Genomic DNA, 12,252 nt, shown 5'->3' on the forward strand with positions numbered 1-12,252 from the left:
ACTAAAATACCAGAACAGGGAAACATGAACACAATCCCAGGGCAGCTCTGGAGAAGGTATATCTCATATCTGAGAGTTATCCCAGTTGGAGGCAAGGGAATTATAGTATTTATACCTTGCATGCCACAGTCATTGTTTAATAGCTACTCCCAGCCCAGTTGGGGATATAAATTCTCAAGACTTCTAGTTTTTCAGGAACAGCCAAAACGAGTTTGGTAATCTGAGAACAGCTCTCTAACTGAGAGACTCAGGTGCTCTCATTGTTGAGAGCACACTTGGGGTTGGTTTGCCTGAAAATGATAAATGTAATTGAAATGATATAGATGGAACACAGCATTTGCTACAACCTGCATTTCTAGATTGAAATGATAAACCAAGTTCTAAGAAATCTTGATATGAGTGATCAACATGATATATTCTCTAACTTTTTTTTTTTTCTCCACTTCGAACACAAAGAAAAAGTCTACGGTCTTCACATACAAAAAAAAAAACAAACACTCATTAGTGAAAACAAAACAAAAATCAGATTGAAGTCAAAATTTTTTTGCATAGGATTCATTAGTCAATACTAAAAGATCTTTTGTCATGTCTACAAAAGTTTGAGACAGAAGATATGATTGAAAAATTTTATTCCTGCCAAATTATTATCAATTTCAAATATAGATTAATAAAACATTGTTTGAAATTCAGTCAATTCCAGATGTACCAAAATAATAATAATAATACATCAGTTTTAGAAGGACAATGAGCATAAAGGGCATTTAAATGTAAAACTATATACATTTCTAGAAATTTCGTATATAGGACAGAATATAAATGTCTTAAATCTTGACAATATAAAAATAGTAAGTGAGACTATCTAGAAAAAGATGGTGAAAAGGACAAGACAGAAGTGCATAAGTGTGTTAACTTCCTTATGTTTCATTGAGGAATCAACAAAAACTGTCTAAAACGAGAAAGTCATAAAATAGAGATTTATATATATTTTTAAATAGAAATATATCTAAGCTATATTATTCAGTGAAAATGCCAACTACAGAATAGTGTGAAAAAGAAGATTAATAAAAATTTCTTGAAGGTTCAAAGAACTTGTGAACAGTAACTATGACAACAATGGAATGGGAGAGAGAGGCATTTAATTATTATTTTATCTCCTGTACTATGTAGATTTTAACATATTCATATATTACTTTAAAAAGAAAAAACTGTAGATATAAATTTTAATGGTAATCTACATTATTATGTTGTGACAGCATTATACATAAAAAATACTAGAATATTTTGTAGATTTTCTTACAAAAACAGTGCTACTAGTAATATTATTACTTGGAGTTTTGGGGGGTCTTCTTTTTGGTGATCTAGTTTTTTTCTCAATATTATTTAAAATCTCTGAAAGAAATCAATTTTGATTACCCAGAGGATTCTATTTTATTCAAAGTTTCTTTAATTCTTTCCTAAAACAGTTATTTCTGAATCTCCAAGTTGAAAGAATATTATATGTATCACATAGTATATTTCAACACCCCGAGACTCTCTAAAGAATCATTCTGAACTCTAGATTCAAGGAGTCTCTCTATATAGACATTAGAATACTGTATAGCTTATGTGAGGAAATTTGCAGATATTTTACATATCTATAATAGTTTTATCAACAAACTTCATGTTTACACATAGAAACTATACCTTCAGTAAAAATGTAGATATTTCTATTTAAGAATAAACTTCTGTCAAAAATATCTGCTGGGAAAAAAAACAATTTTAGTATTAAAATTTCATTATATAATGACAATTATACAAAATACAAGTAAACTCATATTAATTACAATAAATTAGTCTATATTAAATATTAGTCCACATTAGGTTTAGCTTAAAAAGTAAGTTTATAATTTACTCACATGCTGTTTAGGATTGCTTCAGGAAGCAAGAGAGTCTGAAGGGTGTAGATGAGATGCTATGTTTATTCAGTTATTCAGAAACTGAAACTGAAGAACTTTTGATCTTTATCACCTTTCATGCCACCTTAGGCATTGCAGTTTGGGTGACCTGGAAGGAGAAAATAACAGTTGGAAGTTTTGTTAGAAAAGACTGAAAGTGGCCATCACTTCACCTCAATATTTCACAGGCTGGAACTCAGTGACATGGCCACATCCAACTGGATTGAAAGGTGAAGAAGCTAGATCACGCATCTACTTTAGACCTAAAACCACCCATAAGTTTCTACAGATTCTCCAATCAAGGGGTGGGTTTTTTTCCCCCACGCCTTGAATCTGGTCCTGCCCAAATGACTTGTTTTAACCAAAAGAATATGACTTAAGTGACTTGTGTGCATATTGAGTATAGGACTCAAAAGACTTGCAGCTTCTACTCTCTGCCTTTTGGATTATTGACACGACTGGAAATCGATCTAAAGTAAATGAAGAGACCACATGGAGGAGAACCTGCAACCCGCAACATGCTAGCGAAGCCGTTCTAGACCATCCAGCCCCCGTAGTCAGGCACCTTAGTAAGAGCAACCCAGACTATGAAAACTTCTTAGCTGAATCCCATCCAAATTGCTAACTCACAGAATTAGAAACCAAAAGAAAACAAATGATTGTTTATTTGAACCATTAATTCGTGGGTGGATTGTTAGCATGGGTTGATTCAGTGCCCATAAAGAAAAGTAACCAGGTTGTAGGAAACGACTAGCTCCTCTGTGATATTTACTGTAGGAGAAAAATCTAAAATTGTCTAGAATTTCACTATTTTCCAAGTTTAGTGTAAAAATTAGCAGTGTCTTATGATTTTCAGGTTCCGTAAAATACCTAAATAATATTAGAGGAGGATTGTGATGCTTCTTAACTTAGAATATTCACAAATCTATACCCTGTAATGTAAAGAATAGTAAAAGCTGATACATACATCACTTGTTACTTGCAAAAATCTCTATTTTTCTGCTTTATGTTTTTATATTTTAGTAAGAATTAGAGGCAACCCACACTATACCCAGATTTAACCCTAGTAGGTTTTAAAGACTTAGTGTTTTTAATTAAAGGGAATATACTCTAAATATGTGCACTTGGCAAAATAGATCCAATTTCAAATTCACAAAACAAGGATAATCTAACCAAGAAGGAATATGGATGAAAAGAAAGACAGTGGAATGTAAAGGAAAAGAAACTTGAGAACAGTGTGGATACACTAATATTTCTCAATCTTTACCAAATATCCCCAGATATTTTTCAATCTATGAAAATATATTCCAACCCAAATACTATGTATACAAATGTATGGTTAAGGACTATTTGCCAGAATGTTTGAATTCAGGAAAATAAAAGATAGAGGCTCTTAGATAAGAAAAACACTTTTTTGGATTGTTTCTATGTAATGTATAACTCATATTCATATCTCTGTTTTGAGCTATACAATAAACAGAATGGCTATCTTATAGTAAAATTTCCAATTAATCTGTGACATAAACTCAATTTTTGACAATTAAAATACAGGTTTTCTTCTTACCTAATAAGCTGATATATAGTTTCTAGGCCAAAAATAATATGTATTTCTTGAGTTAAACTGTAAATATTCAAAATAACTCTCAAGAAATTTATAAATTCAAGTAAGATAAAATTTCCTTATTTCAGCAAATGATTAAGTTTTGTAAATGATTCATGTTACAACAAGATAAAATCCATAGCATTCTGTTGGCTAACTTGTTTCATTTATAGAATTGTCCAATTTCTCTTGATCTTCCATAATAAATGTTGTTTCAGCAAACATTAATTATGATTTCATAGGAGAAAGTTGATCCATTAAATGTCCATTAAATGAAGCTGAAGAACTTTTGATCTTTATTACCTTTCATGCCACCTTAGGTATGCCCTAGGTTTACTTTGAAAAACTTAGATTGACAGGGATGTATTAAGGTTGACGTTACCAATAAAGATTGTACTTAAAAACTATCATTCAAGGCTATGAAAATGGATTTGCTTAATAAAGCACTTTCATAAAGGTATATTTTATGACATATGAGAAGTAATAAAGAAGTGAGTGTCCTTTGTCTAAGTACATTTTAGAAGCACGGAAGCAATCAAAGATAAATTGATTTCTTTTCACAGTGCTTCCTTCTCAGAGATTTCAATATGTTAATATTTTATGTGACTTTTGAAAGAGTTTGAGTTATATGCAGCAATTCTGAAATTTATCATCATAACTATTCTCGAATAACATCTCACTGGATTAGTATTTAACAAAAAATACTTTGGCAAATGGTGGCTTAATAATTTTCAAAAATTCATTGTAGTGCATATTTAATTTAAAGATGCCCATTGAGCATTAAGACTTTAGAATTATTAGGACTGTTACAGAAAGATGGCACAGCCAGTGCCAATATCTTAAAGCATTAGCTTTGCCTGGCTTGTTCGAAGGACACCAACGAGTCTGACATGGCTGGAGCAAAGTGACGAGAAGCAAGAGTCATGAGAGATGAAGACAAGGTCTTTTTATTTATTTTTTTGGTAACAGATTTGTTGAGACACAATTCACATATCATACAATTCACCCACTAAAAGTGCACAATAATTGTTTTAGTATATTTAGAGAGCTGTGCAATCATCATTAAAATAAATGTTAGAGCATTTTTATCAACCCTTCCCCCCGAAAATCTATACACTTTTAGCTATCACCTCGCAGTCTTTTCAACATCCCAGCATTAGGCATTCCTTAATCTACTTTCTGTCTCTAAATTTTGAGGCCCGGATATTTTAGGTTACTGTAAAGACTTTGAATTTTATTTTGAGTAAGATAGGAAACAATTTGAGGGTTTTGAGCAGAGAATTGACATGATTGACATATGATTTAACAGAAACACTGTATACACTGTGGTGATAATAAATTGGTAGGACATCATGAAAATAATACATTGAGCAATGATTTTGCTTTGGAATAGGGTAAAACTGATGGAGGTGAGAATTTGATATTATGGTGGTTAATTTTGTGTCATTTGGAAGGGGATGAGGGATGCCCAAATAACTGGTAAACCATTATTTCTGGCTGTGTTTGTGAGATGTTTCTGGAAGAGATTGGCATTAAAATTAGTACACTGAGTAAAGAAGGTCTACTTCACCATTATCATCCAATCTGTTGAGAGACTGTATAGAGTAAAAAGAGGAAGGGGAAATTTACTTTCTTTGCTTGAGCAGGAGCACCCATCTTCTCCTGTCTTTGGACATCTGTGCTCCTAGATCTCAGACTTTGGGACCTAGACTGAATTACACCACCAGTTTTCCTGGTCTTCCAACTTGCAGAAGTTAGGACTGACAGATCCTTAGATTTCTTGGCCAGTTCTTATAATAAATCACTCTCTTCCTCTCTCTCCTATTTAGAAAAAAATGTTGTATTTCATTTTGTTATAGAAATATTCATTACAATGAAAATTTTTTATTTTCACTGAAGAATGCTTATAGGATTAGAGTTAAAATACACTCATTTTCATGGAAATCCTGAATATTTAAAGCACTTTTAAAACATTTCATTAACAGTACTTCAAAAGAAGAATGAAATATGCATGTGTATAGGCACACACATATGTAGAAGAAAGCAGTACAACTAACTTATTTGTTGTACTTCAGTTTTTCATTGTCATTTGACATTGTCTTTTGAAAATTTGGAATATTTTTTATTATTGTAATTTTTTAAATCAGAGAATTTTAGTAATGTAATCAACATTTCATTTTCATTCTGCTCCACTAATGAATCTTGCTGAGGTCAAAATATTAAAGTTTTTTTGTCTGCCCCTCTAGATCTACCTTTCACCTTTTTCCACTCTGATCTCTAACCAGAATGTTGATATTTATGAATTACATCACTGTAATTTGTACCCTCTGCCTTTAATTTGAGTTGTGTCATGACAGAGACTCATGGACATGGATAGTGGATTAGTGGTTACCAGAGGGAAGGCAGGGAGAGAAAGGTTAATAAGGGTAAATGGGGTCAAATATTTGGTGACGGAAGGAAATTTAACTTTAGGTGGTGAACACAGAATGCAACATACATATGACATATTATTAAATTAAACAGTTGAAACATATTTGATTTTATTAACCAATGTCACCCTAATAATTTTAATTAAAAAAATTGAGTTGTGTCAATAGGAACAATGATCTTGACACCTGGGAAGAAGGATAGAGGTCAGATATTTATTTACTAATTCTTTGAGGTCACCAGGGCTGACTTTCCTGAAAGGGGAGAACACCGTTACTCTAAGTGAGGTCAGCTCTACGTGGATTTCTTCCTTCCAGTTTCCAGTAATGTCTCTTTCCCCTTGTTCTTTGGGCTTAAGAGTGATGACAGTCCATTGCTGCTAACTCTGTGTCTCTGCACTCTCTCTTTTACTTCCTCAATATTCTATTTACACCAACTTAATTAATCCCTTATTCATGAACCCTCTTCTATCTAAATGTAAGAATGTCATCTGTTTCCAATGGGTTTTCTTAAAGACTGACAAAAGCAAAGCAACTAAACTCAGCTAAGATATAATTTAGAATCTATATGCTAATGTTTTGGATCTAGCAGATATTATTGAGGTTGGTTCCTCCAGAATATTGTGGAATTAGAAATATTAATTTTGATTCTATGAATCACTTCATCTAAACTGTTATAAAGTAGTAATTATGATATAGTTTATAAATTGCAAACATGGGTGTAGTTACAAAGGCAATATACTTTTGTAAGAAATCTATTATTCTCCTGTATTTTACAGACGAGTATGAAACAACAGATGTTGAAATTATTAAGGATATTCTGACAATGTCAAATGTTGGCCTTTTATTTGGTTTGGCCAGAGACCATGAGCTCAGATTTTATCTGAACCCTGTCTGAACTAACTTAAGCAAAACTTACAGGCTTTGGTTCACAGAGTTGGAGTTGAACTTTTATTTTTATTTTTTTTCTGTGAGTTCATTTTGCCATCCATGAGTTTTACTTAGAAGTTTGGGTTTGCTCTCAAAATGATTTTCAGAAAGTATTTCTAGAACTTTAGAAATTTTAAGCATTTATTAATAGTAGAAGAAAAACTGAACAATCAGAGAGAATAGATTAACCTACATGAAAATATACAACACGAATTCTATATATTACTATTGGCATGTGAAAAATAGGTCATATATGAATATAAATACAAACGTTTCTTTACAAAAGTACATGCAAATTCCAATATTTTCAGAGAACCAAATGAACAATTTACTTTGGTCATTTAATCTCAAAATGTGCCCTTGATTAACTCAAATATTAGTCTTTAAATGAGAATATAGATTTTTGCCTTCAAATTTTTAAAAATTTTATTATGAACTTTTCAATTTATTTTCTAATCATCAAGTTGATTATCTCTTCTTTTACTCATGAATTATGTGAGCATAGTGGGGTCATCCATGAATATTTCAATTCTAATGTGACTTTTTAAACACACTGTTAGATATTATTATTATTGTTTTGTATTAGTCGATGTTTATTTTGTTTACCTATGGAGTAGTAAGCTTTTTATTTGTTAGCCATTCATTTTTGTATCTCAGTCCTTTCTTAGGAATCGCCCAGAGTCCAGGTTTAGTACATAGGTGTGCTCTCTCTCTGGGGAAGGCACGTTTCTGATATATTCACTAACGTTTTTCTCTATGCATCCTGACTTTTGTGAGTGAGTCTGCCTGAATCTCTCCTCTTCTGTTTACCACTCCCTCAGGTGCCAGGCTTTGGCTCTCTCCTAGGTTTATTTGGTTAATCAAAGGCACATTTTAATGCTTCAGAACTGGGCAGATACACCCAGGCTGATCGCTGTTTCCACAGTTTTCTTACTCCTACAGATTTGAACTTTGTTGTCATTTTGATCTCGGCAAACATCCCTCGTTTACCTCCACAACAATGGAGAGTAGAAACTACACTTAAAATTATACTTTAAAACTAAAGAAGATTTTTAAAAAAACTCCGATGTTTTAAAACGATATTTTAAAAACATAGCTGTATTTAAAACCATATTTTATCCAATGCTTATAACTGCGTTTAAGTTTTTTCTCTAAACATCTGGCTCACTATAATCCTGGAAATGCGTCTAAATATATATGCTTCCAGAATATATTAAATACATATTTTCTCAAGTCTATATTTTTGTCCATATATTATTCTTTGAAATAAATTTTAAACAACTTGTTGATGAATGCATCTCAAATATATACTTTAATTCACATTACGGATAAAATATATGCTATATTTCTATTTATATGAAATGTTTTTAAAGAACATAGTTAAAAGAAAGAAATTAATTTAGCCAATTAACCATTTCACAAATTGACTATTTAGCATATTGGCCATCTGGAGCAATAAATTGGTTTTCCATGAATTGACTGTTGTAGAATTGGCCATGCAATGAATTGAGTAGGTGAATTGGAGTTCTGTTAGTGTTCTTTTGTCAAATGGGCTATATCTACCTGATACATCTCTTCAGAGATGAATCTTTTTTTCACCTGCAGGGTGCAGGTGGACAAGAAAGACAGTTTTTTTGTTTTTGTTTTGTTTTTGCTGTAGGGGCTAATGGAAGAGATCTAAGGTTTTTAACTGCTCTTTATATAAGTTTTCAATCTATTTTGGTTTTAGTACCATTTTTTCTCTATCCTCCAGAGATATTTGCTACCATCAGTTATTTATCTTTCCTGGAGTTTTGGGTTTAAATCTTCTTGCTTCTTGCTAATTTTGTGCTACTGTAATCACTTAGGTTCCAGCTTCCTACGCTAAGTAACCTGTCACTATTCCATTTCTATTTTATTTTTTTAAATTTTGTTGTCAGCTCTTCTCTGCTATTACCTGTTCTACTATTTTTTTCCAATGTAGATTATTATTTTTAGAATTTCTTCACTGCTGTTATAATGGAGTTATGAGAAGCATTAGAATTTAGTGCTTATTTAATCCCCTAGGTTTAGCTGATGTCTTTTTCTGCTAGATAACTAACTTTAAAGTATGTAATAAATAATGCAATGATAAACCTTTTTGTACCAACCAACATCTTTTGTGCATAATAATAATTTTTAAAATACTTGACATTCTAAGTGTTACTTAAACACTTTGGTTAAATGTTTTTAAAAAGGAATTTACATACTTATACTACATGTTTTATTTCCATAAGTATATTTTATTTTATAAGAATAATAACTAGTTTCAAGTGGGTTCAAGATCTCTTGAAAATTTACAAAATGTGCTATATATCTTAAATACTTTAAGTGCTTGTTAATTTTCTAGGAATATGGTCTTTTATTAGATTCTCAAGGAATTCACTAATAGCAACAACAACAAAAAGTTGATATATTGCATAAGCAGTACTAGCATTAAAATTCTCAAGTTCTTTCTCTTTTATCTACTAAACCTTGGATCTATTCATGATCAATTACTTGCTTAAGAAAATTCCAGGTTTTAATAACAACCTGAATAACATGTATTTAAATTTTTGTGGGTTTCACTAGAATAAATGACTGTCGAAATGCTGTGTTCTCAATTGCTATCTACTATAATCCACTTTAGGATAAATATTTCATAAATCATAGGCCAGATTAACAGTAATATAATTATTGCCCATTGTAAAAAAAAATCCATTGGAATTATTATTTGTATCAAGAACTTAATTTATATAGTTTGTCATTAAAAATATTTATCTTTTCTCATAATAATTTTAAAATGTACCTCCATCCAAAACTGCTCATTATCAAACTGATATAAACATTGGAATTGCTATTTTCAAGGTTTTTAGATAACTTACTCATTGTAATTCTTTATTTTTATTTCTCTTCATATTTATTTATTTCTCTTCATATTTTTATTTCTCTTAAGATTTATTTCTTTTCAATTAGTTAAGTGTGTGATTGAATTTTTTATAAAGCTTCTTCTCATGTATAGAACATAGAATATAGTCTTCATTTATTCATATAACTTAGTGATTTTATTTTACCACTATGATAAAACTCAACCAACAGATTTAGTTATGGAGTAAACAACATTCTTCTGAGAATATATAGTAAATCTTGAGAGTGAAATTAATAACAATAATATATTTGTAAAGCTTTTTCACAGAATAAGAAGCTTTTGATTTAAAAAAATAAGTCTATAATAACTTTTAGATAATTCTAATTAATTATATCATAGTTTACGTAGAACAAAATGTTTGAGGTTGGTAAATCCAATTTATTTACTTTAGTTTTTAAATGTAGTATTTAAATAGGTATTACATAAAATTTGAACAAGGTGATTTTCATAGCTTTCCATTTAATAAAATATTGTTGAAAAAGATATAACTATTTTATATTGTAATAAAGGCAAATTGGTATATTCCTTTCATTTGTCATTCTACTATCATTTTTAGTTGTATAATAGTGACATCTTTCAGTTTATTTTTCTTATTATTTGATAAAAAATGAAATATACTCCTTCAATTAAAATACTACAAAAAAGTAAAGAGAAAGAAAATCCCTCAATTCTCATAATTTAAAATTCAGAAAAAGTTACTATAAACATTTAGCATATTTTCTCTCAGTTTTTTCTGTACTTATTTTACATAATTGAGATATAGTATATATATAGTATATATACTTTTTTTTAGGCGAGGCAATCCTTGGTTGACTTCATAGATTGCAAATATCTTGTCAGTTTACAATCCCTTATATTTTAGTTTTTAGTTTTTATGCCTACAGCACCAGGTCTTCCTAGGTGGTCTCCCATCCAAGTACTAACCAGGCCCGACCCTGCTTAGCTTCCAATATCAGACAGGATTGGGCTTGTTCAGGGCAGCATGCCTGTAGACTATATAAATAATTTTATGTTCTATCTTTTTGTTGCTTTCCCCTTTTTTTCTTTTCACTTAATATTTTATATACATTTTCCCATGAAAATACTATCTACTGAAAATCTTTATCGTTTGCTTCTTTTTTTATGTATGAGATATAGTTAGTATATCCTATCTGATGGATATAATAATTTTTAACCAAATTTCTTTTATATTTTTTGCTAATATAAATTAGGATATAGTGAATATATTTAATATAAATGACTTTCACATACTGACAGCTCATTCTTCTTACAATTACCCTTTGATGCTAGTGCATATATTCCCATTGTGTAGATAAAACTGAGGCTTGCCAAAATCCTACAATTTTGTAATTGATAGATCTAAGATTAAAATCTAAAATAAAATATTAAGTCTATTCTTACTGTTTGTGAAAAAAATTCGCTGAACATTCAGACTAATTTCTTTTGACAGATTCCCAATCTAATTACTAGTTATAAACATTTTTACTATTGCAGAATTATTGTAATGTTTTACCTTTCTATTACATGAGTGTAAGCATGGCTTTGAGTATTCTCACTAGTAGGGAGAATGTTAATTTCATTTAAAAATTGGTGAACATTTGTTACTTTAGCTAATGATGCTTTCATTTTCTCTTCTTGTATTAACAGGCTATAGTTTCATTTAGATAAATAGGTATATTGCAACTGTCTTCACTACTCTGTGACTAATAAGCAAGGTATATTATTTTCTCTCAAGTGAGACTCATGACTCAAGGAGGAAAAAGTGGAGACTTCTGCTCTGAATTTTGAATTAAGAGCAGAAAAGGCAAACACCGAAAAATATAGGAGTCATTCAAATTGGCAGGGGCATCCTGAAGTGACTGCCATTTTTTTCTGCTATCTTAATTGCAGAGCTTTCCTAGACTTGTTTTTCCTTAGACTTGATTGTTCAGTTTTTTCTTTTGTTCTTTTTGTTAATCTATATTTGTTCAATGAATTTATGTTTTGCTTAAGTTGGTTATGAGTTACTATAGCATATGTTAAAGTTGTAAGTAAATTTTTATAATTAAATTTATTTATTAAATAATCCTTCTTCAGCAAAATCATCCTTTACCAGTGATTTGTGGACTTTATAATACATTAAATACATCACCTTTATAATACATTAAATCCTTATATTTAATACGACATACTTTTTTATTGATTTCATTGTATTTTCCTCTTTGAACATGACAACAATATATTTCGTGAGATTATATAATCTATTTTAATGCATTATAGAAATGTTTCTCCAGACAATTCTTTATTAGCTTATTTTACAAGAAATCATTTTATTTTTATTTTATGGATATTTCTTCATGTAGTTCAATACAAAAATTATTCTTTGAATTTTTTAAAAACCCTATATTTAGACTCCTTGCTTTTTTAAGATTAATTTCTTAGCTATTCTTTTAATGG

General features: G+C 30.3%; 1 pseudogene; it reads right to left on the bottom strand.

The window, feature by feature from the left end:
- Positions 1–10,691: 10,691 nt before the first annotated feature.
- LOC120607463 (uncharacterized) lies at positions 10,692–10,810 on the bottom strand (annotated as a pseudogene).
- Between the last annotated feature and the right edge of the window lie 1,442 nt (positions 10,811–12,252).

The sequence above is a fragment of the Pteropus medius genome, unplaced genomic scaffold (assembly GCF_902729225.1).
Source record: "Pteropus medius unplaced genomic scaffold, Ma_sr-lr_union100, whole genome shotgun sequence".
In the NCBI taxonomy this organism is placed as follows: domain Eukaryota; kingdom Metazoa; phylum Chordata; class Mammalia; order Chiroptera; family Pteropodidae; genus Pteropus; species Pteropus medius.